This window comes from Mobula hypostoma, chromosome 12, assembly GCF_963921235.1.
Source record: "Mobula hypostoma chromosome 12, sMobHyp1.1, whole genome shotgun sequence".
Classification (NCBI taxonomy): Eukaryota; Metazoa; Chordata; class Chondrichthyes; order Myliobatiformes; family Myliobatidae; genus Mobula; species Mobula hypostoma.
Window position 1 is genome coordinate 67,458,874 of NC_086108.1, and position 27,543 is coordinate 67,486,416.

The window sequence follows — 27,543 nt, forward strand, 5'->3', positions numbered from 1 at the left end:
AGGAATTTAGACAATCCCACTGAATGGGCTGGGAATGCAGGGATGTAGACCATATCAAGCGGATGGGATCAGTTTAAATTGGCATCATAGTTGGCACAGATATTGTCAGCCAAAGTGTCTGTTCCTGTGCTGTCCTGTTCTATATTCTATACTCTATGCACCCTCTCTCCACTTAAATGATAGTCAGCCTTTTGATTGCACCTTCTGTGCTGTAATGTTCTAATGTTCTCAAGAATACGACCTCACAATTTTCTACATTAATAAGAGCATAAGACATAGGGGCAGAATTAGGCCATTCAGCCCATCAAGTCTGCTCCACCATTCCATCATGGCTGATTCCGGATCCCATTCAACACCATACACCTGCCTTCTCACCATATCCTTTGATGCCCTAACCTATCAGGAAACTATCAACTTCCGCCTTAAATATACACACTGACTGGGCCTCCACCACAGTCTGTGGCAGAGCATTCCACAGATTTACTACACTCTGGCTAAAAAAGTTCCTCCTTACTTCTGTTCTAACTGGCTGCCTCTCAATTTTGAGGCTGTGCCCTCTAGTTTTGGGTATCCCCACCATAAGAAATAATCCTCTCCACATCCACCCTACCTAGTCTTTTCAACATTCGGTAGATTCCAATGAAACCATGACCCCCCCGCCCCAGGCCAAAAGCTGCCAAATGCTCCTCATGTGTTAACCCCTTCATACTGGGAATCATCCTTGTAAACCTGCCCTGGACTCTCTCCAATGACACACCCTTTCTGAGATATGGGGTCCAAAACTGTTGACAATACTCAAAGTTTGGCCTGACTAGTGTCTTATAAAGGCTCATCATTATCTCCTTGCTTTTATATTCTCAGGACTCTGGGATGTAGTCTATCTGGTCCAGGTGACCTATCCACTTTAAGACCTTTCAGTTTATCTGGTACTTTTTCCTTTGTAATACCAATGGCATTCACTCCTGACACTCATGGGCCTCTGGCACACTCCTAGTGTCTTTCACAGTGAAGACAGATGCAAAGTACCAATTAAATTCATCCGCAATTGTCCCCCATTACTACCTCACCAGCACCATTTTCCAGTGGTTCAATACCAATACTCACCTCCCTTTTATTCTTCATATAACTGAAAAAAACTTTTGGTATCCTGCTTTATATTATTGGCAAGTTTGCCCTCATATTTCATCTTTTCCCTTCTTATAGCTTGTTTAGTTGCCTCTTGTTTTCTAAAAGCATCCCAATCATCCAACTTCCCACTCACTTTTGTTACATTATATGCCCTTTCCTTGGCTTTTATGCAGTCCTTAACTTCCTTTGTCAAGCACAGTTGCCTACCCCTGCCATCTGAGAACTTCTTCCTCTGTGGGACATATCTATCCTGCACCTTGTGAACTATTCCCAGAAACTTCAGCCACCTCTGCTCTGCCATCATCCCTGCCACTATCCCCCTCCAATCCACCTGGGCAAGCTCTTCTGTCATGCCTCTGTAATTCCCTTTATTCCATTGCAATACCTATACATGTGATTTATGCTTCTCCCTCTGAAATTATCAGTATGAAGTCAGTCATATTATGATCACTGCCTCCTAAGGGTTTCTTTACACTTACCTTCTCAATAAGATCTGGGTTATTACACAACACCCAATCTAAGCTTTGCCAAGTAGGCTCAAGCACAAGCTGCTCTAGAAGGCCATCTTGTAGTCATTCAACAAATTCCTTCTCTTCCGACCTGACACCAACCTGATTTTCCCAATCCCCTTGCATATTGAAGTCTGCCATTACAATTGTGTCATTACCCTAATTACATGCCCTTTCCAACTCCCTTTGTAATCTCAACCCCACATCATGGCTACTATTTGGAGGCCTATATATGATTCCCATAATGTTTTATTTTACCCTTGCAATTTCTTAACTCCACCACAAAGATTCAACATTCTCTGACCTTATGTCACCTCTTTCTAAAGATGTAATTCCATCTCTTACCAACAAAGCCACACCACCACCTATGCCTTCCTGCCTGTCCTTTCCAGACAAAGTCTATCCTCAGCTGTTAAGCTCCCAACAATGGCATTCTTTCAGCCACGACATAGTGATGCCCACAATGTCATACCGACCAAACTCTAATTGTGCCACAGGTTTGTCCACCTTATTCTGAATGCTACGTGCATTTAAACACATTCCTGCATTCTTTGCCCTTTTGAATTTTGCCTCTGTGGTATAATTTAACTATTTCTCTGTCTGCATTTGTACCCAATCATTGGCTTGACCTTTCTTACATTCATGTTACACCCATTATCTAATTGTAAGCTGCTGGCTTCTCCTCAGCTCTGTCATCCTGGTTCCCATTCCCCAGCCATATTAGTTTAAACCACTCCCAATAGCTCTAGTAAGTATGCCTGCAAGAATATTGATCCCCCTCAGATTCAAGTTCAACCAGTCCCTTTTGTACAGGTCCCACCTGCCTCAGAAAAGGTCCCAATTATCGAGGAATCTGAATCCCTGACTCCTGCTCAATTCTTCAGCCACGCACTTATCTGCCACCTCATTCCATTCTTACCTTCACTGTCACGTGATACAGGTTCAGCAGCGCAGCAGATATGGCAATTGTGCTCGTGAATATGCACATGTTAGCTAATTATTATTTCATTGTGATAGCACTTAACTCCATTCTGTCGTAGTATTTGTTGAGACTTGGACACAGCAACGCTTGGTTGCCTGTATTCCTCCTTGCCTGAGAAATTGGACTGTTGAGTCAACTGGCTCTGAAGATTAGCGGTATTAGTTTTATTCTTAGTTGTTCTTTTCAGCTGCAGTGTAGGCTTCATTTTCCATTTGACTGTTTTAGTCAACGGCCCTGTTTGGCCTAGCATTTATTGTTTTCTTCTCCTTTTAACATTGTTCGCATTAAAGTCTGTGAACTATCGACCTGCATCAGTGATTCTCACTCCACACTTGGGCCATATCCGAACCATGGTGACAGCAAGTCTCGACCACACAGATGGACCCAGGACAGAGACTGCAACTGACCTTGGCCATGAGATCCATTGGTCAGAATGATTTGCAGAGGCAACAATGTTCCATTGGAATTCCTATGTAGAAACTGTTTCTGTCTCCACCATGACAGAAAGATCTTGCCAAGTAATGGACCCAGCAAAGTTTGAACAGTGACATTTTGACATTGGTGGCTTGAGGAGAGGGTGACTTCTATTCTCAGTGCATGTCCTGACCATATTCCGAGAGTCCCGAGTCCCGAGTCCCGAGTCTAAATACCGAGGTTCTCTAGTCTACATTGAGTTTCTCTGATATCCATTCCAAGCTTTTCAAGTCACAAGTACCCAGGTTCCCAGCTTTGTGGTCCCCTGACTCAGATCTGCGTAACAAATGAGCGCTTCAAGCAAGCTTTTCAATTGATTCAACAAATCATCACTTAAATCAATAGTGTAAATTCTAGAACGTTAGTCTGCCTCCGTTTCTGTTGCGTATTTATTTTATGACGCAGTTTCATTTTTAAAACAGAGTGTTACATTCTGTTGCAAGGTACAATAGTGCTGGACTGGCAACTTTTGCCAGACGTGTTGATATACCTTTTTCAAGCAGTATTAGAGAGTGAAGACTTTATCGAAGTACAGAATATGAAGGATTAAGAGAAGTCTGGAATGTTCGGCAGTTTAATAAAGGATTGACCTTATTGAGTCTTCGTTGAAGAAGTAGCGACCTGCACTGTGGATAACTCTTGCCGAAAGAGCAAGGTTGTCTCTAGAAGAAATTAAGGTCAGTTGTGTTAAGCCGTTTATTTCCTGCATTGTGAATCCTTTGGACAGAACCAACAGGAAAGTCACGTCTATGAAGAAATCCTTCTCCAGAGAAGTCTCTCCCAATTGAACGTATAAATGTGTTGGACTTTCGAATTTACCATTTTAAGAACTAAATCTGACTTTACCGCTTTAAGAACCGGTTTCGCATTTAACGCTTTAAGAACCAGTGCCGAGTGACGATTTGTTGAACGGCTGCATAGCGGTTAACTTTCGGTTAAGGTTTTCGTTTGTTTTTTTTATTGTTTATCCGTGTTTAATAAATGCTTGGTTGTTTTTATATAACCTGTCTCATTTGATATTCACTGCTGCCGGTTACGTAACACAAGTCAATAGTGTAAATTCTCCAAAAGCTGATTCCTGGCTGGTGTGCAAATACACAAGTAAAATAACCCTATCAAGAGTATTTTTAACCTCCTGATGAAAGTCATGGTACAGACTGGAAAAATTGAACTTTCATGTAGCAAATTAAACAGATCTACAGAGTTTAAACTAAGAAGTGGGGGGCGGGGGAGGAGACGAACTGAAATTACAAGGATGGAGTTAAAGGGAAAGAGAGAATAAGAAAAGTTAAGAAAGACAACAGAATTAACAGGGCAGAAAGCTCAGGAAGGGATCGGAGAGTATGGCCAAGTGCAATAGGGATCAATGTGAAAGGTGAGGGGAGTAATGGATTAAAAGTCTTAAATATGAATGCACGAAGTATAAGAAATAAAGTGGATGAGCTTGAGGCTCAGTTGGAAATTGGCAAGTATGATGTTGTAGGAATAATAGAGACATGGCTGCAAGAGGACCAGGGCTGGGAAATGAATATTCAAGGATATACATCCTATTGAAAGGACAGACAGGTGGGCAGAGGGGGTGGGTTGGCTCTGTTGGTGAGGAATGAAATTCAGTCCCTTGCGAGCGGCAACATAGAATCAGGAGATGTAGAGTCAGTATGGATAGAACTGAGAAATTGTAAGGGCAAAAAGTCCCTAATGGGAGTTATCTACAGGCCCCCAAACAGTAGCCTGGATATAGGGTGCAAGTTGAATCAAGAGTTAAAATTGGCATGTCGCAAAGGTAATGCTACGGTTGTTATGGGGGATTTCAACATGTATGTAGACTGGGAAAATCAGGTTGGTACTGGACCCCAAGAAAGGGAGTTTGTGGAGTGCCTCCGAGATGGATTCTTAGAGCAGCTTGTACTGGAGCCTACCAGGGAGAAGGCAATTCTAGATTTAGTGTTGTGTAATGAACCGGATTTGATAAGGGAACTCGAGGTAAAGGAGCCATTAGGAGATAGTGACCAAAATATGATAAGTTTTAATCTACAATTTGAGAGGGAGAAGGGAAAATCGGAAGGGTCAGTATTACAGTTGAACAAAGGGGACTATGGAGCCATGAGGGAGGAGCTGGCCAAAGTTGACTGGAAAGATACCCTAGCAGGGATGACAGTGAAACAACAATGGCAGGTATTTCTGGGAATAATACAGAAGGTGCAGGATCAGTTCATTCCAAAGAGGAAGAAAGATTCTAAGGGGAGTAAGGGGCGACCGTGGCTGACAAGAGAAGTCAAGGACAGTATAAAAATGAAAGAGAAGAAGTACAGCATAGCAAAGATAAGCGGGAAGCCAGAGGATTGGGAAACTTTTAAAGAGCAACAGAAGATAACTAAAAAGGCAATACGGGGAGAGAAGATGAGGCATGAAAGTAAGCTAGCCAAGAACATAAAGGAGGATAGTAAAAGCTTCTTTAGGTATGTGAAGAGGAAGAAATTAGTTAAGACCAAGGTTGGGCCCTTGAAGACAGAAACGGGTGAATTTATTATGGGGAACAAAGAAATGGCAGAGGTATTGAACAGGTATTTTGAATCTGTCTTCACTAGGGAAGACACAAACAATCTCCCAGATGTAATAGTGGCCGGAGGAACTGAATGAAATTCACATTAGGCAGAAAATGGTGTTGGATAGACTGATGGGACTGGAGGCTGATAAATCCCCAGGGCCTGATGGTCTGCATCCCAAGGTACTTAAGGAGGAGGCTCTAGAAATCATGGACACATTGGTAATCATTTTCCAATGTTCTATAGATTCAGGATCAGTTCCTGTGGATTGGAGGGTAGCTAATGTTATCCCACTTTTTAAGAAAGGAGGGAGAGAGAAAACAGGGAATTATAGACCAGTTAGTCTGACATCAAGTGGCGGGGAAGATGCTGGAGTCAATTGTAAAAGATGAAATAGCGGCACATTTGGATAGCAGTAACAGGATCGGTCCGAGTCAGCATGGATTTATGAAGGGGAAATCATGCTTGACTAATCTTCTGGAAATTTTTGAGGATGTAACTATGAAAATGGACAAGGGAGAGCCAGTAGATGTAGTGCACCTGGACTTTCAGAAAGCCTTTGATAGGGTCCCACATAGGAGATTAGTGGACACAATTGGAGCACATGGTATTGGGGTAGGATACTGACATGGATAGAAAATTGGTTGGCAGACAGGAAACAAAGAGTAGGGATTAACAGGTCCCTTTCAGAATGGTAGGCAGTGACTAGTGGGGTACCACAAGGCTCAGTGCTAGGACCGCAGCTATTTACAATATACATTAATAATTTAGATGAAGAGATTAAAAGTAACATTAGCAAATTTGCAGAATACACAAAGCTGGGTAGCAGTGTGAAATGTGAGGAGGATGTTATGAGAATGCAGAGTGACTTGGACGGGTCAGGTGAGTGGGCAGATGCAGTTTAATGTGGATAAATGTGAGGATATCCACTTTGGTGGCAAGAATAGGAAGGCAGATTACTATCTGAATGGTGTCAAGTTAGGAAAAGGGGAAGGACAATGAGATCTAGGTCTCCTTGTTCATCAGTCACTGAAAGTAAGCATGCAGGTACAGCAGGCAGTAAAGAAAGCTAATGGCATGTTGGCCTTCATAACAAGGGGAGTTGAGTATGGGAGCAAAGAGGTCTTTCTGCAATTGTACAGGGCCCTGGTGAGACCACGCCTGGAGTACTGTGTGCAGTTTTCGTCTCCAAATTTGAGGAAGCACATTTTTGCTATTGAGGGAGTGCAGCGTAAGTTCACGAGGTTAATTCCGGGGATGGCGGGACTGTCATATGTTGAAAGATTGGAGCGACTGGGCTTGTATACACTGGAATTTAGAAGGATGAGAGGGGATATGATTGAAACATATAAGATCATTAAGGGATTGGATACGCTAGAGGCAGGAAACATATTCGCGATGTTGGGGGAGTCCAGAACCAGAGACCACAGTTTAAGAATAAGGGGTAGGCCATTTACAACAGAGTTGAGGAAAAACTTTTTCACCCAGAGAGTTGTAGATCTGTGGAATGCTCTGCCTCAGAAGGTAGTAGAGGCCAATTCTCTGGATTCTTTCAAGAAAGAGTTAGATAGAGCTCTTAAAGATAGTGGAGTCACGGGACATGGGAAGAAGGCAGGAATGGGGTACTGATTGTGGATGATCAGCCATGATCACAGTGAATGGCAGTGCTGGCTCAAAGGGCCGAATGGCCTACTCCTGCACCTATTGTCTATTATCTATATAACCAACTAGCTTAGCGATGAAAGAAACCTGTCTATGCTGTCTTGATCTGTAAAATTGACGGTATATGCTAATTGCCTCTGGAAAAAGTTGTGAAAGATAAAATACTGAGCAAGATTTGAAAAGGTTCCTTCTCTAGGTTGCAAATTTCAAGTTTTCAAGGTTTCCCAAGGACTTTTCTCTATGTTCCCAAGGTTTTTATTTTTCCAATTGTTTCCAAGGCTTATTCAATGTTTAGGATTTTCAATGTTCTCTCCACCTCGAGGACTCCCAAGCCTCCCTCTTGGCCCCGCCCAAGGTTTCTTGATTTCATACAAGGCTCCCTGGTCTCACAGTCCGTTGGGGTTCCAAGGTCTCTCAATCCCTCCGGATCTCCAAATCTCCCTGCCTCTCAAGTTCCCCATGCCTCCTTCTCAGGTTCCCCAGGTCACTTGAGTCATCCCTGGATCTTGAGTTTTCAGGTCTCCCTGGGCCATCAGGTGCCAGCTATAGTGAGGGGGGTCCTGTAGTGACTCCTTCAGGCCTGTTCAGGGCATCAGAGCATTGGGCTCTGAAGTTTTTAGAGCACCTGAATTGGTTAATTGTTGTTTAACAACAGTTTGTCATGGTCCTGATCGGTTATTCCCTGGGTCCCTTTAAGTTTACTTTGTGTCATGATCAGGACCATTGACTCCTTGTTTTCCTTAACTCATTGTTTCCCCATGTTTCTTGGGCTCTGTAATTAAAGACACTTGAGTTTCAGCTGAATGAGCAGTATTTAGTGTCAGGCTTACAGATGCTTGGGGCTAGATCATCACTGGATGCACTGAAGTAAGTGTGAGCAAGTTACCCTACTGAAATAAGCCAAGTTACATCTCTGGAGCTACTTAAGTCTTCTCTCTGAAGTGAGTGCCAGTAGGTTGCCTCTCCTTGCTGGAGCTAGCCTGTTAAGTACCTTACCTGATCATGCCACTAAGCTACCTTGCTGGAGCAGGTCTGTCAAGTTAACCTGCCAGAGTGAGACTAGAGCTGCTGTTTGTAGTTCCTGGGCTGTGTCAAGGGCTTGCCACTACTTGGAGCCATTTTGTGTCAAGGTATGAACTGCCTCTCATTGTGTGGTACTGTCTCTTTGTGTCCCCATCTCTGTTGGGTAGGTCTAGCTGTTTGCTGCTACACTGAGTTGGGGAATCCTGTCTGTGTCCTGCATCCTGTGTCTAAAAGAAGAGTCCTGGCTCTATGTCCTGCACCCAGGGAGGAGTGCTGGCTCAGTGTTCTGTGTCCTGTGTCAAAGAAAGGTCTAGGTTTCTGATGTTCTGAGTTCCATGTCCAAGTCTGAGTCTAGCCTTGCTTATTTCTGCTTCTGCTTTGCTCACTCCTTGATCTCTGAACAATCCTTGCTTTCCTAGTAATGATTAATAAACTCTATTCTTGTTAAGGCTACAAAATGTGTTTGTGTCCTGCTTTTGGGTCCACCTGTGCTCCACACTTGTGACACAGTTATTAATGGTTTAAGAGTTCCTTGTGTTTTCCTTGAGTGACTCCATCTTTGTGATGTGGTTTCCTAGTGTTCTCTGTTCAAGGTTGTTTTGATGGGCTACCTGATTAGCTCCACTCAGAGGGTCCTCATTTTGAGAATGATTTGTCTTGGTGTCACTTGATCAAACTACCTTTGTATAAGCTCTTGTTTCTGCCTCTACATGGAAGTCTTTGGCACAGATAATGGCAGTGCAGACCATGGCACTTATCTACCAGCATCCCTTTTTCTTCCTATGCCATTGGTACCAATATGTATCACAACTCCTAGCTGCTCATCTGCTTTTTTGAGATGTAATGGACATGTCCAGAAACATCTCAGACCTTGGCACGTGGGAGGCAAGCTACCATCTGTGTTCCCTCATAGTGCCCACAAAATGGCCTATCTGTCCCCCTGACTATAGAGTCCCCTATTACTGCTGCCATTCTCTTCAGTTCCCTACCCTTCTGAGCTACAGGGCCAGACTCAGTGCCAGAAGCACGGCTGCTGTTGCTTCCCCAAGATAGGTCATCCCTCTCAACAGTACTCAAAATGGAGTACTTGTTGAGGAGGATTGCTACAGGGGTGCTCTTCACTACCTAATGTTCTCCCTTCCCTTTCCTGACAGTTATCCATTTATCAGTTTTCTGTAGCCTTAGGCTGACTATTTGTCTATCATCTCTTCACTTTCCCTAACAAGCCAAAGGTCATCGGGCTGCAGCTCCAATTGCCTAACACGGTCTCTAAGGAGCTGCATCTCGATGCATCTGGTGTAGATGTGGCCACTGGGGAGGCTGGAAGTCTCCTGGAAATCCCACATCTGACAGCCAGAACAGAACACTGGCTCTGTAGATATGTCTCCTAATCTCTCAAGATTTAAATAAGAAATAAGGAATGAATTTACCTACTTACCTTGCCTCCACCTATCTCACAGAAGCCCTGTTGAGCCAAAGCCTTACTACTCTGCCTTAGGCTAATCTTTTTCCCTTTTTTTTTCCCCACTGTCTGAACTCTACTATTTCCTGTTCTCGAGTCCATTTACAGGCTGAACTCAAGTCATGAATGTACTGCATTTTTACAGACTTCCGTTAGTCCATTTTGTCCAGAAACTGGAAAATACACAAAAATTACTCTATGGTAACCACACCTCCATAGTATTGCAATGGCAGCCTCCCCCCCTGCCCCCATCCTCCCCACATTCTACAGAGGATGGATTAAGAGCATCTTGAGCAGCTGCATCACTGCCTGGTTTGGGAATTGCACCGTCTTGGATCACAAGACCCTGCAGTGGATAGTGAGGTCAGCTGAGAACATCATCAGGGTCTCTCTTCCTGCCATTACAGACATTTACACTATATGCTGTACCTGTAAAGCCAACAGTATTGTGAAGGACCTCAAGCACCTCTCATACAAACTCTTCTCCCTCCTGCCATCTGGCAAAAGGTGCTGAAGCATTCAGGCTCTCATGATCAGACTGTGCAACAGTTTCTTCCCCCAAGCCATCAGACCTCTTAATATCCAGAGTCTAGACTGACATCTACATTTATTATTATATTGTAATTTGTCCTCTACTGTGCCTATTGTCTTGTTTATTATTTATTGTACTGCACTGTTTTGTGCATTTTTTGTAGTCCTGTGTAGGTCTGTAGTCTAGTGTAGTTTTTGTGTTTTACATAGTCTAGTGTAGCCTTGTGTTGTCTCACTCAGGCTACGTCCACACTATGCTGGATAATTTTGAAAACACTGGTTTCGAGTAAAAACGACAGGCATCCACACTAAGCATTTTTCAAAATATCTTTGTCCACATTAGGTGGATATTTGGGCAAATCTCCTCCTACTGGGCATGCGCAGGACACGCAGAAAACTAGTGGGCATGTGCAGGACACACAGAAAACTAGTGAAGAGGAAACGATACACTTAGTGCGCATTTATCCAGTTACAGTAGAAAAACTTTAAAGGAATTGCTCTTGGCTGTTGCGCAGGAGGACTTAAAACTTTAAATAAAAAAAACTGGAGCATATGGAGGCAACCAACAGGGAGTTCACACAGTATGACCCAGCTGATGACTAACATTGAAAAACTGACTAACTATGTTGCATTAATAAAGCACCTTGCTAAATGTACAAAATGTCTGCATCAGTGTTATCTTGTATTTCCATACAATGTTACATTAGGCTCTTACACATCTATTGTCAGAGAAGTACTTGCATAAATAGGTAAACCACCTTCATACAAGCAAGGACAGAAAACAGGGCAAAGTGAGTATACTTATTCACTTCACTTCATTGTTAAAACAACGAACATCTGTTCCAGCACGTCATGACAGCATTTTTAAATGGTCAAAAAAGCTCACTTTACAATTTAACTCTCACGCCGTTCACACTGACTGCATGTTATAACAGCCGTACAGCAGTGCTTGCACAGTACCAAGCAAAAGCAGAAAAAAAGCATTGTTGTGTTGTCATGACAATGTTTTTAAATCTCTCCGGTTATCCTGTACACACTACGCTGGATATTAAGCATTTTCAGATTTATTCACTCTGGAGAGTTTTTGAAAATCTCCGTTTTTGGGGGCTGAAAATGCTGGCTCAGTGTGGACGGGAGGGCAAAACGAAGAGAAAAAGCTTCGTTTTCAAAATTATCCAGTGTAGTGTGGACGTACCCTTAGTCTAGTGTAGTTTTGTTTCATGTAGCACCATGGTCCTGGAGGAACGTTGTGTTTTTACTGTGTACTGTACCAGCAGTTTATGGTCAATGACAATAAAAAGTGACTTGACTTGATCAGAAGTACAAGAGACAAAAAAAGACAATTACTGAAAGTGGGGAGGGAAAGAAGAAACTAGTCCTGCTGTAGTAGGAACAAACAAACATTAGGTATGTGTTGGACTCATTCATATTTGGCATTTGTAACCTGGGAATGGCCTGTACTCTCATCACAACATTCCCTCCCACTTTTGTGACATCAGTTGAATTCCTCATATTCTACTCCCTTTTTTAAGGTATTAATGTAGATAGTAAGAGGTCAAAGACTGATCCTTATGGGACTCTCCACTGGCTATCCCATTTGTTGGGTACTGTCTTTGATATCCAGATGAACAATCCTTGTACACCGCTGAATTTTTATGCATACATACAAAAAGGCATCTGCCAATTGATTTTCCAGCTGTTACCAAATATTTATCTCAATACAATGGGTAGCAATGTCAAAGCTAGTAGAGGTCCTGCCTTACAGCTCTATCAACCCAACTTCAATTCTGTGCTGTCAGCGTGGAGTTTGCATGGCCTTGCTGTGACCATGTGGGTTTCTTATTCCTACACTTGTATGAACTCTCTCCAGGTTCTGCCGCTGTTTGATTAGTGTAGCATTAGTGACAATTGAGATCTGGAAGGCCATGAGACTCATTAAGCTGAAGGGCTGCTTTCTGTATAATAAATCAGCCACAGTTGAATGGCAGTGCAGACTCAATGGGCCAAAGGGCATCATTCTGATGCTATACATTATGGGCTTATGATGATCCTGTCTTTCTGCGCAAACTGCAAGTTGTGCATAAATACAAATGAGTGCTAATACTTTAATGGCATTATTATGTAATTAAAACAGTGATTATAAACATAAGAAGCTGCATCATTCATTTTGGTTCCTGCGATAGAATCACTCTGCAAAACATGCAAAGAACTCCTTACTAAATCCTCGTTCTAACCTGAGTCAGCAAACCATTCAGGTGTTTATTGAGCACTTCAAAAGATTAGAATCTGCTGACCCAGGTGGTAGGCTAATAGCCTCTTTATGCTCACAAAGCGCTCCACTGATCCCAACCTTATTACTATTAAAACCAAACTGTTTACTTTACTCTATGGATTTAGCAGCAGTCAGGATGGAATAGGTAGTAAAAGACCTTTGGCAGTGTAAATAACTGAAGCACTAGCATTCTCTAGGGACTGAAACAATTGCTGAGTCACATAACTATACAGTCATCTGAGGACAGGTTGGGGGATGAAGCTGGAACACAGTGGAAGGAATACTCTGCAAGGTTAGACTGATAAAAAGGAAAGTGACATTTTTCAGGTGAGCCATTAAACAAACTGACTTATTTATTGAAGTGAAAATAAAAGTTGTCATTAATCTTTTGTTTTGAAGAACATGGAATTTCCCAATTTCTTGGTTAGTATTGGTCTTCAACCAAATATCTGCCAAGGCAGATCACACTTTTGCTTGTGTAATCTTATTAGGTGAAATCTGTCTGTCACTTCTGCTTTCAGTGAATACATGTCAATGTGATTCATTAGCTGTGAAGCATTTGCATAACTTGAAGATGCTAGGGACAATATACTAGTATAAATATTTTGTTTAATACATTTATCTATATCCTACTACCAGAGGTGTGGGTTATATCCATCAAATTTGGCAGCTGATTTCAAAGTTCTAATGGATTAGAAACTTACATAAATTATCCTGCATTTCCACTGCTTTGAACCAGATTTAGAAGCAGAAAATGCTGTTCTGTTCTGATGAAATGTCTTTAACCAGAAGTGTTAACTTTCCTTTTTCCACAGATGCTGCTTGACTTGCTGACTGTTTCTAGCATTTTCTGTTCTATTTCAGATTCAAAGTTCAAAATTCAGAGTGAATTGACTATCAAAGTACATACATGTCACCATATACTACCCTGAATTCTCAGCAAATACAAAACACAATAGAATCAATGAAAAATCACACAAAGCATGAGCAAACAACTAAAGTGAAAAAGACAATGAAATGTGCAAATACAAAAAGAAAAAATAAATAAATAAACTATAAATATTGAGAACATGAGATAATGATTCCTTAAAGTGAGTCCATAGTTTGTGGGAACAATTCAGTGTTTGGGTGAGTGAAGTTGAGTGAAGCTATTCCCTTGGAGATGGCTGATGAGTGTTACTAAATCTGGTGATGTGGGGCTCAAGACTCCTGTACCTCTTTCCTAATGGCTGCAGTGAGAAAGCATAGCCTGGTTGGTACGGGTCCTAGATGATGGATGTGGCTTTCCTGCAACAGTGCTCCTTGTAGATGTACTCAATGGTGGGAAGTCTTTACTGATGATGGACTGGGCTGTGTCAACTACTTTTTGGATACAAACTTCATAAACATCAAAGACAGTGGAGGCACTGCCAGCTTTCTTTGTAATGGCACTTATATGATGGACTTGGGACAGATCCTCTGAAATGAGATGATGGTGCAGTTCCCAGCAGTCTGTAGACAAACATATGCATACAATCCAGCTTGATCCACTGATCAAGCACTGGAGGGCAGCAACAACAGGGGAGGCCAGTCCCTAACCATGCATAGATGCCATGTTACACCACTTATCTGCTTATCTTCTGGACTGTAACAGTAGACAAACTCGTAGCTTGAGGTCTAGTCTTCACCACAACAGAGTCCATGCAGCTCCCTGCTGTCTGTCATGGCGCCAGACAAGGGAAACATGCCTGTGGCATCTTACATTACCAATGTCCCAAAGGCTCTTGTGATCATAAGAGAAATGTCCAAGACAATCACCCTGGACTACACTACACACTACCTCTGTGGACTAACTCTGATGCTTTCGATGCCTTCTTGTAGCAGGCAGCAACACGGTCTGCACCAAGTCCAGTTCTACTGCCAATGAGCAGCTCACTGATTGGGTAGACCTGCAGTACCCATGGTTCTTGGAGTCCACCATTGTCTTGCTATTGTAAAAATGACATTTAAAAAAGAAAAAAAAACACCTTTGGTTCATGCCCAAGAACCACCATCATACCAGAAGATATGATGCAACTGAACAAAGTCAAGGCAAAGAAAGGCAGTGAAAGATTACACCTTCAGAAAGTGAGCCCAATGGAACCAGCATGAACCAAGTTTGAATTAATCAGAAAAGTATGCTTCTTCAACTTCCATTCGTTTGGAGGTGCCCTTCAAGTGTATTCCTGCATTTTCACCATTGACACCACCAGTGCTGCTGATGCAAGCTGTTATAGACCATAGAAGTCATAGCACACCACAGCACAGAAACAGGCCCTTCAGCCCCTCTAGTCCATGCCAAAGCATTAATCTGCCTAATTCTATCAACCTGCTCCTAAACCACAGCCCTCCTGACCCTTCCCATCCATGTACCTATACAAATTTCTCTTAAATGTTGATATCAAACCCGCATTCACCACTTCCATTTGCAGTTCATTCCACACTCAACAACCTCTTAGTGAAGACATTGTCCCTCATGTTCATCTTAAACATTTCACCTTTCACCCTTAACCCATACCTCTAACTTTAGTCTCACTCAGCCTCAGTGTAAAAAGCTAGTTTGCATTTAATTTTTTCTATAGCCCTTGTAATTTTGAATACCTCTATCAAATCACCCCTCGTTAACCTTTCCCAATAACTCAAGCCATCAAGTCCTGGCAACATCCTTCTACATTTTTTTTTTCTGCACTGTCTCAACTTATAGATATCTTTCCTGTAGGTAGGTGACCAGAACCGAACACAATATTTCAAACTAGACCTCAATATAACATCCCATTTCCTGTACTCAATATTTTGATTTATGAAAGCCAATGTGCCAAAAGCTTTCTTTACGACCCTATCTACCTGTGACGCCACTTTCAAGAAATCATGGATCTGTATTCCCAGATCCCTCTGTTCTACTGCACTCTTCTGTGCCCTATTTGTCAGCACGCAAGTCCTACCCTGATTTATCTTCACAAAGTGCAACACCTTGCACTTGTCTGCTTTAAATTCCTTCTGCCATTTTTCAGCATATTTTTTCCAGCTGGTCACTCCTTGTCAGTAACCCTCCAGTCTTGGTGTGATCTACAAATGTGTTGATCCACATTATCATCCAGATCGTTGATATAGATGACAAACAACACCGGACCCAGCACCATTTCCTGTGGCACACAACTAGTCCTAGGCTTCCAGTCAGAGACAACCTTCTCTCTGGCTTCTCCCATGAAACCAATGCCTAATCTAATTTACTACCTCACCTTGAATGCAAGTGACTGAACCTTCTTGACCAACCTCCCATGCGGGACTTTGTCAAAGTGTTATGACACGTCCCCAACTGCACCAGCTTCTGTTCAGGACCGTCCCATTAATTGGCAATCATGTTTTGGGTGCCAAGAATTGAGTAGTTAAAGAGCAACTGAACTGCGGCTCGATGCTCAGTCATAAGCCTAACTAGAGATCTAGTTAGGATCTAGTGTTTTGCTTTTGCACAGTTTTTATTCCAGCTTATACCATATCTCAATCCCAGCCTCGAATACTCCAGCACTTGGGTCCAAACCACCCCTGTCAGGGTTTCTTCTTACAGTACGATTGAGCCAACATGGATCCAGCAGGGTATCAGAGTCTCTCAGCCGCTGTGGCCAGCTAAAGCCAGAGGATTTCCAGACAGAATCTGGAGATACACGACTTCCAGGCCGCCGTGTACCAGCTGTCTCAGGGAGGATGCCAGAGTCGCTCGGATGAGGCTGTGGAGCCAGTATGTCTTCCAACCCTGGAGAAATTCATCGGAGAACCAGGTTCTTGCCACAGTTTTTTTCACTCAGTGCTCGTTGGTGTTCGAACTACAGCCATCCCAGCTCCCTTCAGAGCACAGAAAAGTCCCCTTCATGATCTCTCTCCAGACCAGGAGGGCTCTTGCTTGGGGCACAGTGCAATGAGAACGAAGGTTGGAGATTTGTGCGGAGTCAGAGGAATTGTTGGCCACCATGAGAAAGGTATTTTATCATCCTACCGGTGCAAACTGAGCTATGGATGTCCTGATGAAGCTGCATCAGGGAAGTTTGTCAGCGGCCAACTACATGATTGACTTCCAAACTTTGGCGCAAGAGAGTGGTTGGAATAGGGAAGCCATGGCCACTCTGTACAGCCACACTATCTGGGACAGATTAAAGGATGCCCTTGCCTTGGGAGAGCCAACAGGGGGCTTAAGGGTCCGCATCAGCCAGTCCATCAGCCTAGCCAATCATCTGGCAAAGCATACAAGAGATTACATTACAAGGCCAGGCTTGGGCTAGCCCTCTTCAGCCTCAATCCATTGCAGTTCCACCCCCTGATCCCAGACCATGATCAGTACTCTATTGATCCCTTGCAGATCAGTTACACAAGGATCTCCACCGTTGAGTGGCCCTGGCATCGGAGTCAAGGCTGCGGCTATTACAGCTGGGTAGTAGGTCACCTGTGGGCTAAATGTCTGAAGCTGCAGCTGCCTGGAGAACAGCTGAGGCTGTCCAGTATTGGGAGGACTGTGATAGTAGCAGCCACTACTCCAGAACTGGCTTGCCCATAGAAGGCAAAGAGTGGTTGTAGACAGGTCATATTCTACATGGAGGTCGATCACCAGTGGTGTGCCTCAGGGATCTGTTCTGGGACCCTTACTCTTTGTGATTTTTATAAATGACCTGGATGAGGAAGTAGAGGGATGGGTTAGTAAATTTGCTGATGACACAAAGGTTGGGGGTGTTGTGGATAGTGAGGTGGGCTGTTAGAGGTTACAGCGGGACATTGATAGGATGCAAAACTGGGCTGAGAAGTGGCAGATGGAGTTCAACCCAGATAAGTGTGAGGTGGTTCACTTTGGTAGGTCAAATATGATGGCATAATATAGTATTAACAGTAAGACTCTTGGCAGTGTGGAGGATCAGAGGGATCTTGGGATCCGAGTCCATAGGACAGTTAAAGCTGCTATGCAGGTTGACTCTGTGGTTAAGAAGGCAGAGGGTGCATTGGCCTTCATCAATCGTGGTATTGAGTTTAAGAGCCGAGAGGTAATGTTGTAGCTATATAGGACTCTGGTCAGACCCCACCTGGAGTACTGTGCTCAGATCTGGTCGCCTCACTACAGGAAGGATGTGGAAACCATAGAAAGGGTGCAGAGGAGTTTACAAGGATGTTGCCTGGATTGGGGAGCATGCCTTATGAGAATAGGTTGAGTGAACTTGGCCTTTTCTCCTTGGAGCAACAGAGGTTGAGAGGTGACCTGATAGAGGTGTACAAGATAAAAAGAGGTATTGATCGTATGGATAGTCGGAGGCTTTTTACCAGGGCTGAAATAGCTAACACGAGAGGGCACAGTTTGAAGGTGCTTGGAAGTAGGTACAGAGGAGATGTCAGGGGTAGGTTTTTTTTTTACACAGAGTGGTGAGTGCGTGGAATGGGCTGCCGGCGATGGTGGTGGAGGCAGGTACAATAGGGTCTTTTAAGAGGCTCCTGGATAGGTATATGGAGCTTAGAAAAATAGAGGGCTATGGGTAACCCCAGGTAATTTATAAAGTAAGGACATGTTCAGCACAGCTTTGTGGGCTGAAGGGCCTGTATTGTGCTGTAGGCTTTCTATGTACTTCCAGTCCCATGGATTCTGCTTTTGACCTGGAGGTGGAGTTCACCTGGAGTAAGTAGTTGAGGCAGGTGAAGGCTTTTCTGGACTCTGGGATAGCAGGTAAGTTTCTGGATTTAGGAACCGCCCGTCAGCTTAACATACTGCTGTGAGAGTTGAGTCTGTCCATGATCACAATTGTCTTGGACAGATATCCACTAGGTGCTGGGCAGATCATGGAAGTGGTGCCTCGAACATCAGAGTGGGTGCAGTGTTGTCTCAACGATCATCATCTGAGTTTAAACTGCACATGTGTGCCTTCTTCTCAAAGGCAGCTATCCCTGGCAGACAGAAATGATGACATCGAAAATTGGGAGCTATTAACAGTTACATTGGCATTGGAGGAATGGTGTCATTGGCTTGAGTGGGCCAAGAACCCTTTTACTTTCTGGATAGATCAGAAGAACTTAGCTTGTATTCAGGAGGCCAAGATACTGAATTCCAGGCAGGCCAGTCTCCTTCCTTCAACCCATCGATCAGCTGTCAAAGAATCAAAAACTAGATGTCTTATCTCATCAGTTCAATGAGAGGAGAAACTTACCAGCACTTTGCCCCAATGAAAGTGGTAGCACCAATCTGCCGGGGAATCAGCCAGCTTGTTTGCAAGGCCCAGGCAGAAGGGGAGGTGCCTAAGGATGATCCTACAGGTTGATTGTTTGTCCCAAGCTCCACCTGGTCACAGGTTCTCCAGTGGGGAACTCATCAAGAATAATGGCTCACCCAGTGATTGCCAGGATCATTGAGTTCATCAAGGGAAAGTATTGGTGACCCAGAAAGGCAAGAGGTTCGACAACGCGAGCAGGCATGCAAGGTGTGCACCTGGAACAAGTATCCCCATACCCACCCTCAAGGGCTTCTCCATCCTCTAATTGTTCCAGACCGACCATGGCACACATCTCCATGAACTTTGTCATGGGTCTTCTGCCTTCCAGGAGGAAGACCGTCATCATGGCCATTTTTGATCGATTTTCAAAGACTTGCATATTCATTGCCTTGGACAAGTTACCATCTGTGGCACAGACAGCTGAAATTGTCCCGGACCACGTCTTCAGATTCCAGGGCTTTCCAGTGGATAGAGTCCACAATTCACATCATGTTTCTGGAGGGCATTTTCCAAGCTGATTGTGGCATCAGTGAGTCTTTTCTCTGGGTTTCACCTGCAGCCCAACGATCAAATGGAGCGGGTGAACTAAGATATGGAACGTGCTTTAAGATGCATGGCCTCTGAAAGACCAGATGAGTGGAGCGAGTATTTGATGTGGACAGAGGTCACCCACAGCACTTTATGGCATTCAACGCATGAGATGTCCCCTCTCAAATACCAATTTGGACATTCTCCGCCACTCTTCCCTGAACTGGAGACCAAGGTAGGGATTCCTGCAGCTGAACATCTCATCTGATGCTGCAAGGAGAAATAGACTAGGGCAAGGGAGATTTTGTTAGTCTCTACCCGGAAGGCTTAAATAAAGGCTAACCACAAGAGAAGGCAGAGACCTGTCTTGCAGCCTGTGCAACAGGTCTAGCTGTCAACTCAGGATTTGCCTCTCTGGGTGGAGTCTAAGAAATTGGCGCCTTCAAGGTTATCAAAAAGTAAACACAGTGACTTGCACCTTGCAGCTCCCCAAGACCCTCAAGATCAATCCCACTTTCCATATTTGCAAGTTGAAAGCTGTGAGTAGTGGTCCTTTAGCCCCGCCACCATCATCCCCACAGCCACCCACATTTGTTGATGGGGAACAGCTTTTCAATGTAAAAAGAATTCTGGATTCATGAACTGTTTGGGGTGCTTTTCAGTTCCTCATGGACAGGGAAGGATTTGGAGCTGAGGAATGGTGCTGGGTTCCTGAAAGGGATATCTTGGAACCGATCTCATTCATGACTACCAGCATTGTCTCTTCGAACAGCCAGGGACATCAGGAGTTGGCGGTAGGGGAAGGGGTCCTGTTAGGACAGGCACCCAACCACGCCAGCCTTCGATGTTTAGACGCTCAAACTCTCCAGAATGTGGATGGCTGGCCTGGCCCCTTTAAGGGTTCAGGACCATCCCGCTAATTGGCAATCATGTTTTGGGTGTCAAGAATTAAGCAGTTAAAGAGCACCTGAACTGAGGTTCTATGCTCAATCATAAGCCTAACTAGAGATATCATCTAGTGTTTTTGTTTTTGCTCAGTTTTCATTCCAGATTTATAACCATGTCTTGATTCCAGCCTCGGATACTCCAGTACTTGAGTCCAAACCATTCTCGTCAAGGTGTCTCATCACACAAAGTCTTTGCTAAAGTCTATATAGACAACATCCATTGTGCTGACTTAATTAACTTTCCTGGTAACTTCTTCCAACACCCATCATGCACAAAGCCCTGTTGACTACCCCTAATCAGTCCCCGTCTATCCAAACACTTAATACATCCAGTCCCTTAGACTGGATAATGTTTCTGCTCATCTTATGTTTCATACTGAAGAGTCTCCTCATGTAACTGTAAAATCGCTACCAGTTCAAAACAGATAGAAACTACTGAGTAATAGATCATATTGTTTAATTAATCTGAAAAGTTCATGTAGAACAGCAATAGTTCCTTGCTGAACATCAGTATATTTCAGCATGCAACATGTTGAGGTTTCCTGTGCAATTGCACACTTCATAACATTTCCCTCAAGGCAATCCAATGTGCTGGATTCCTCATGGAGTGGAGAAAGGCTTTATCCAATTCCTTTGCACTTAAACTGGATAATTTACCTGTTAGACTGGTGCAAGAGCAGCATGTATTTTTTTTTAATGGAGAAGAATGGCTGCAGGAAGCCTCGCTAAGGGTGATAATTTGCAATTATTTTTTAAAAACTAATCATTTTTTCATAAACACTACTAATCATTTAGATGGTTTAAAACACCACAACATTTTACAAACACGAGATTCTGTGGATGCTGGAAATCTTGAGCAATATACACAAAATGCTGGAGGGACTCGGCAAGTTCGGCTGCATCTATGGAGGGAAATAAACAGTCAACATTTCTGGCTGAGACGCTTCAAAAGGGCTGCTGATAACATTTTACAAATTTTTAGTTGATTGTTCAGGCTTCATTGAATGTTTTTGAACATCTAGGTTATTCACAGGCATTAACTGCAAATATTAGCCAGCTATCAAAGGTCTTACTCTGCAGTTTGACAAGTGGGGCTTGCTCTGGCCCACCCACATAATGGCATTGCATTGCGTGACAGCCTTCTGCACTCGGGGCTGCCTCACTTCACACAGGACAGTTTCCTGCAACAAGTCAATGCTGGCAAATGTAGAAAAGGTAAAACAACTCTGACCACATAGGTCATGTTCTTTTTTCACTGTACGAAGAAAAATCAGCTGTAAGAACCAAAATCCTCAAATAGTCATTATTCCTATTGAGCTTTTATCTCTGGTTAGGACTGTAAGAAAATCTGTTTAAACTCACTGGCTACAAAGCAGCTGAATTAATAGTGGGTTCACAACCAGTCTTTAATCTCTGGTCCATACTAAATTCCTTGTGTTTTCAGAAGCATGTTTTAAAAAGTAGATTTAAGCTCCAATACTAAATTATGCAAAGAATGTTTTCCCCTTTATACAAGTAAATGGTGGTACTATTTGGCCTTTAGCCAAAGCTAACATCTCCACAGACTTTCTAATGCCTGTATGTTCCTCTTACCTCAGTGCAGTGATCCTGCCATATAGTTCCAGAAAGGCTTTTCCTGATATCAACTGTCCCCTCTGCCTTTTAAAAATCTCATAGCTATAATAGCAAAGGGCTGTTCATGTTCAAAACTTACAAGCATAATAGTTTCTCCAGCAATCTAAAGTGCATCTATTTCTGCTTTAAGTGTTACTTCTTCTGCATGTCAGGCAACAACAAAATGTACTGCAATTGGTGGTACTTTCCTTGATGTAAGTAAAACGACTGCTTATTTTGTTTGTCGTGTTAAATCCCAATTTTTTGTCTTATTCAATACAATTCTAGAACAAGCAGGTACTCTAGGAGTGCATCACTCAAACTAAATTAGCCAGGTGGTCTAAATGAATATAAAATAAATTGTTTTATAAGTAGATGAACATGGAAAGGTAGAATTGGAAGACCATTTTACTCTGAGACTCTGAAGCCTGTGAAGATAAGAAACAAATGTGGCTTAAAGGTATTGTGAAATATTTTGTTATTCTGAGTTCAGACAGATTTTTTTCATATTTTAGGTACAAGATGCCATTGCAGAGAAAAGTAAATACTTTGTCTTTATTCATGCATGAGTAAATAAAGTGTTTCAGCCACTTTTGTATTATCCCAATGATACGATATCCCACTGTTTTATTAACCCTCAACAAAATTTACCCTTTTATGGAAGGAGTTTCTTATAGAATGTACCTTTAGTCAGACTGTTAATTAATTACACATCTTTAGCCCTCTGCTGTTTGGCCAAAATGTTAAAATCAACTTCTTCAGTTCTACAACATAAAGAGATGGCGTTCAGTTCCGTTCCCATTGAAAAGTCTTCTTGGAGCCAGGTTTCTGTTGAGAAAAAGAGCACCTCTTTTATGACTCTGCACTGAAACAAGCCCACACCTTTATTTGGAGATATAAGTGGAAATCCCCAATGTTCCATGATATCTTTCTACGTGTCCACAACTTTCTTTCCAAGCTTCAGGTACACAGCAAAGGGAAACTTCATTTAAGCTTCCATAGGCACAGAAACTCAAGGTGCACTTCTAAATAGGAAAGCTCTCTATATATTTGTGCTTCACTATCTTGCATATTCTTTTCAGATGTAATACTTGATTAACTGATTGACTGAGATACAGCATGGCACAGCTCTTTCAATCCTTTGAGCCCTGCTGCCTAGCAACCCTAGCCTAATCAAAGGACAATTTACAATGATCAATTAACCTACCAAATGGTACGTCTTTGGACTTCGGGAGAAAACCAGAGCACCAGGAGGAAACCCATGAGGTCATGGAGGGTATGTACACACTCCTTGCAGGCAGTGGTTGGAAATGAACCTGGGTCGCTAACCACAATGCTACAATGTTTGTTGGCAAGTGCAATTTTGCAAGTTATTCTACGAACTAATAATTATCTATTTATTTATTTCATATCTATAGTGCACAACAGATAGCCCCATTGTACCTCGATTACCAAAGTAAAAAAAAAAGTTAAATAGAGTAATTAATTTTCTTACCTTTTAGGCCGGCTGGTGGCGCAATGGCATCAGCACCAGACGCTGGAGCGAAGGCTCCCAAGTTCGAATCCAAGTTAGGCCAGTCCCCGAGCACGCCTTCTATCCGTGCCGGGTTGAGTGGCGAGCTAGCCACTCGGCCTCGTAACAAAAAAAACAGGTTGGATCAGGAACGTTCATACTGTGACCCAGTTAATCCGAAAGGAGACAAATCCTGACACCACGCACCAGACAAGTATGGCTGACTGTCTGGTGCGACACGTTAAAAAGAAACCTTTTAGGTTTTCTAAACATTTCTAGATTACATTGGGGGAACATCTAGGGGTAATATCCATTGGCCAAATTATCTCCCAATGCATGGCTAGAGGAAAATGGAACTAACCTGAGAGTCCAGGGTAAACTATGTCATCACAAATAGTCAAGTCTGAGAACATAATTTTTAAAAAATGATAGCTGACCTTTCCCATACTATCTTAGAAAACACTTCTCTGTCAACACAAATGTTCTGGTGGTTGGGACTGAATACGTGGGTGTTTTTAGAGATGCTCTGGTATTCTCATAATTTAAAAGAGGTGCCATTTCTATATGTCACTTGAATTTGGAATAGTGCACATGCATAAAAAAATAAATAAAATAGTCAGAAATTTGAAATTTTCTAAAAGGAAATGGTAAAAGCAGGTAGGGAGACAAGGCAAGAGCAACAAAGGATTTTTGGTAAGTAATCCATATGTAAAAAATGAGCTCTTTTTCTTATAAAGTGCTGTCAAACCTGACATGTTCCACTCATATGATTAAGCAGGATGATGCTGCCATCTACTGATTAATAATACATAATAGCACATTTAACAATAACCACTGTCAAAGATAAGGCTGCATTTCAGAAGTTATGTTTTGATACCCCCAGTTGTGACTCCCAGGGTTGTTATGATGTGGGAAAAGCACAAATGTCACATAAGGCAGTTGGAGCTTAACAGAACACCCACAAAATTTTGGGGCTCAAATTTTTTTTACAAAAATCCTAGAATGGCTTTATAATGTTGAAAGCTAAAAGAAAACATAACTATCTTTTCATCTCTGCCCTGATTTCTCAAAGTTCTGCCTGCTTGTTCCATGCAATTACTGGGTTTCTAGCCTTAATCATTTGCATACAAACAAATTTTGTGAATTACCCATCTATCAGCATAATATCGATCCTGGCTCATTACTTTTATCATTTAGATGTCTGTGACCTCCATTTCCACTTTTGTTTTATTTCCTATGATGAGAGGTCGTTTGGCCCATCAAGAACCTGAGAGTAATCCATCAATGTATTCCTCTACTTATTTGCATATAATTTATGATAGGAAGGGTATAGAAGCTTTAGAGAGGGTGCAGAGGAGATTTACCAGGATGGTGCCCGGACCAGAGAGCATGTCTTATGAGGATAGTTGAGCAAGCTAGGGCTTTTTTCTTCAGAGTGAAGAATAATGATAGGGGCGTACAAGATGATCAGAGTCATAGACCTTTTCCCAGGAAGGAAATGGCTAATACAAGGGAGCATAATTCTAAGGTGATTAGAAGAAAGTACAGGAATGATGTCAAAAGTAAGTTTTTTCCAGAGAGTAGTTAGTGTGTGGGAAGCTCTGCCAGGGATGGTGGAAGAGGCAGATGCATCAGGGACATTTAAGGAACTCCTAGCTAGGCACAAGGATGATAGATACATGGAGGATTATGTAGGAGAAAGGGCTAGATTGATCTTAGACTGGGTTAAACAGCCTGTACTGTGCTATGTTCTATGCTCTACTTTTTCAGTATAGTATATTAACAATGTTTGGATTCTTCTACCACCCACGTAAGCTAGAAGCAATTTACAGTAGCAAGTTAACTGAACAACTGGCATGTGGGAAGAAGCCAGAGAACCCTGAGAAAGTGGAGCAGATCACAAGGGGAATGTGGAAACTCCACACTGACTCCCCTGAAGGTCTGGAGCAAACCTGTATCCCTGGAGTGATGAGCACTGTCTGCACAGCCACTCCAATTGTTCTTCACCTCACTTATCTTCTCAGTGCTACAGAAAGTTCAGTTCATCCAAACCCTGTAACAAGTCTCATTCTCCTTTCATTTACTACACTTACTGTCTATTTTGTACCCTGCTTTTCAAATGCATTCAGTTTAAAATTGTCTTCCTTGTTCAAACTCCTTCATGACTTGCCCATTTGTATCTGAGCCTCTTTCCTCTGATTTCCCGACGATATGTAGGTTAGTAGGTTAATTGTCCTAGTGTGCAGCACAATGGAAAAATATGGGAGGAGATGATGAGAAATAAATATAAGTTTAGTGTAGAATTAATGTAAAATGGGGTGGTTTATGGTCTGCGCAGATCCTGCTCTATAACCTGGTCACAGGAAGTTTCAGGCTGGTTATAATACTACAGAAACATTAAAGCTTCCTACCACAAAACAGGAATTGCTGGAAATACTCGGCAGATCAGGCAGCACCTGTGGAACAGAAGAGCAATGTTTCAGATATGTCAATATTAAAAATATAACTCTAAAATTTGTTTCCTCTTCCTTTTTTTTTAAATAATACTCTCTGAATGCAATGAGACCTAGGATCCATACTGAATCTGAGGTGATTCTCAGGCATAATCACGTGTAAGTTCTGCAATTACATTCCAAATAGAATAATTGAAATGACTGGCAATAATTCTCCTGATCAATAAAAAGGAAAAGCTGATTAAATTAATAGGATCAGAAGCCAATCTATCCTTTAGATCTGATATTGTAATAAAAAGGACAGCTCAGTGATAATAGATACTTAAACAATCTTCCAAAATTTCCTAGACTCCAGTTTGGTCCTAATGATTTGGAAGGAAAAGTTGTGGACACAGCTCGGCACATCACAGAAAACACCATCCCCTCCTTGGGCTCTTTGGTCTATACTTCTTGCTGCCTCAGTAAAGCAACCAGCCTAATTGAAGACATCGTCCACCCTGGACATTCTCTCTTCTCCCCCTCCCATTGGACAAAACTTTCTAGGCTGTGCCTTGGGATATTGAAAAATGACTGGTTGGTGTGCCTCAGGAGCGGGACCCATTGCCATGAGAAACTGCAGTTTGAGTGCAGTTGCACGTCAAGGGCACAGACAGAACCCCATCCACTTTGAAAAGGGAAAAAAGAGACATTAAGGATAGATAAGAAAGATGTTTCCATAGATGAGCTCGAAGAAGCTGCTGTCTAGTGCCGTTGTAGCTCTACCATACAGTCACAAAACAATATTAGCACTATTCTCTGAGTGCTGTGGCCTGAAGATTAACAGGTTGGAACGGAAAAGTTTTCTTTTAAACACAGGTTAGTTAAAGGTGAACCAGTGAACTTAATGAGTCTGGATTTTCAAAAACATTTGATAAAAACCCACACAAAAAATTCCTACAATGTTGAATTTCTCAGGATTACAAACATGAGACAATTAACAAAGCTTTGGTTAAAAATAGAAAACAGCAAGAGTAAATTGACCATTTTCACGCTGCTGCTAATAGGATGCTCCGGGGATCAGTCTTGGACCTTCAGTTGTTCACAACATACATGATAGAGTGGAGTGTAAGATTTACTGTTGCTACAGAATTGACTGGTGATACAGTGAGCTATGAAAAGGATGCAGAGAGATAACAAAAGGATATAGACAGTTAAAGGAGAGGACAAGAAGTTGGGAAGTGGTAGAGCAAAACAAAATATTTTGAAGTAGTGAGAGATGAGGAAAAGTCAACGAACAGCAAGGCCTAAATATGCTTGTTTACAAAATGTGAAATTTGATTGCTTTTACAGTTTGAAGTACATGGGCAAAAAAGGAGTACAGAAACGTGTACCAAAATGTACAAGAAACCACACGTGGAACATTATGTGGAACTTCAGTGCTCATCACCAAAGACATATAAACTTCTGTTGGGAGCCGTACAGCACTGGTATGTGATAGAAACATTGAAACATTGAAAAACTACAGAACAATACAGGGCCTTCGGCCCACAATGCTGTGCCAAACATGTACTTACTTTAGAAAGTACCTAGGGTTACACATAGCTCTCTATTTTTCTAAACTCCATGTAACTGTCCAAGAATCTCTTAAAAGACCCTGTCGTATCCA

At 42.5% G+C, this 27,543-nt stretch overlaps 1 long non-coding RNA gene across 1 annotated transcript in view; it reads right to left on the reverse strand.

Moving 5' to 3' along the window:
- Window positions 1–27,543, reverse strand: part of LOC134354885 (uncharacterized) — a 113,968-nt gene that overhangs the window by 15,508 nt on the left and 70,917 nt on the right. The window contains exons 5-6 of the long non-coding RNA XR_010019920.1: window positions 25,857–25,901; window positions 22,617–22,760 (exon numbers count right to left, since the gene is read on the reverse strand). This is a non-coding gene — a long non-coding RNA (uncharacterized LOC134354885). The remainder of the gene's footprint in view (window positions 1–22,616; window positions 22,761–25,856; window positions 25,902–27,543) is intronic.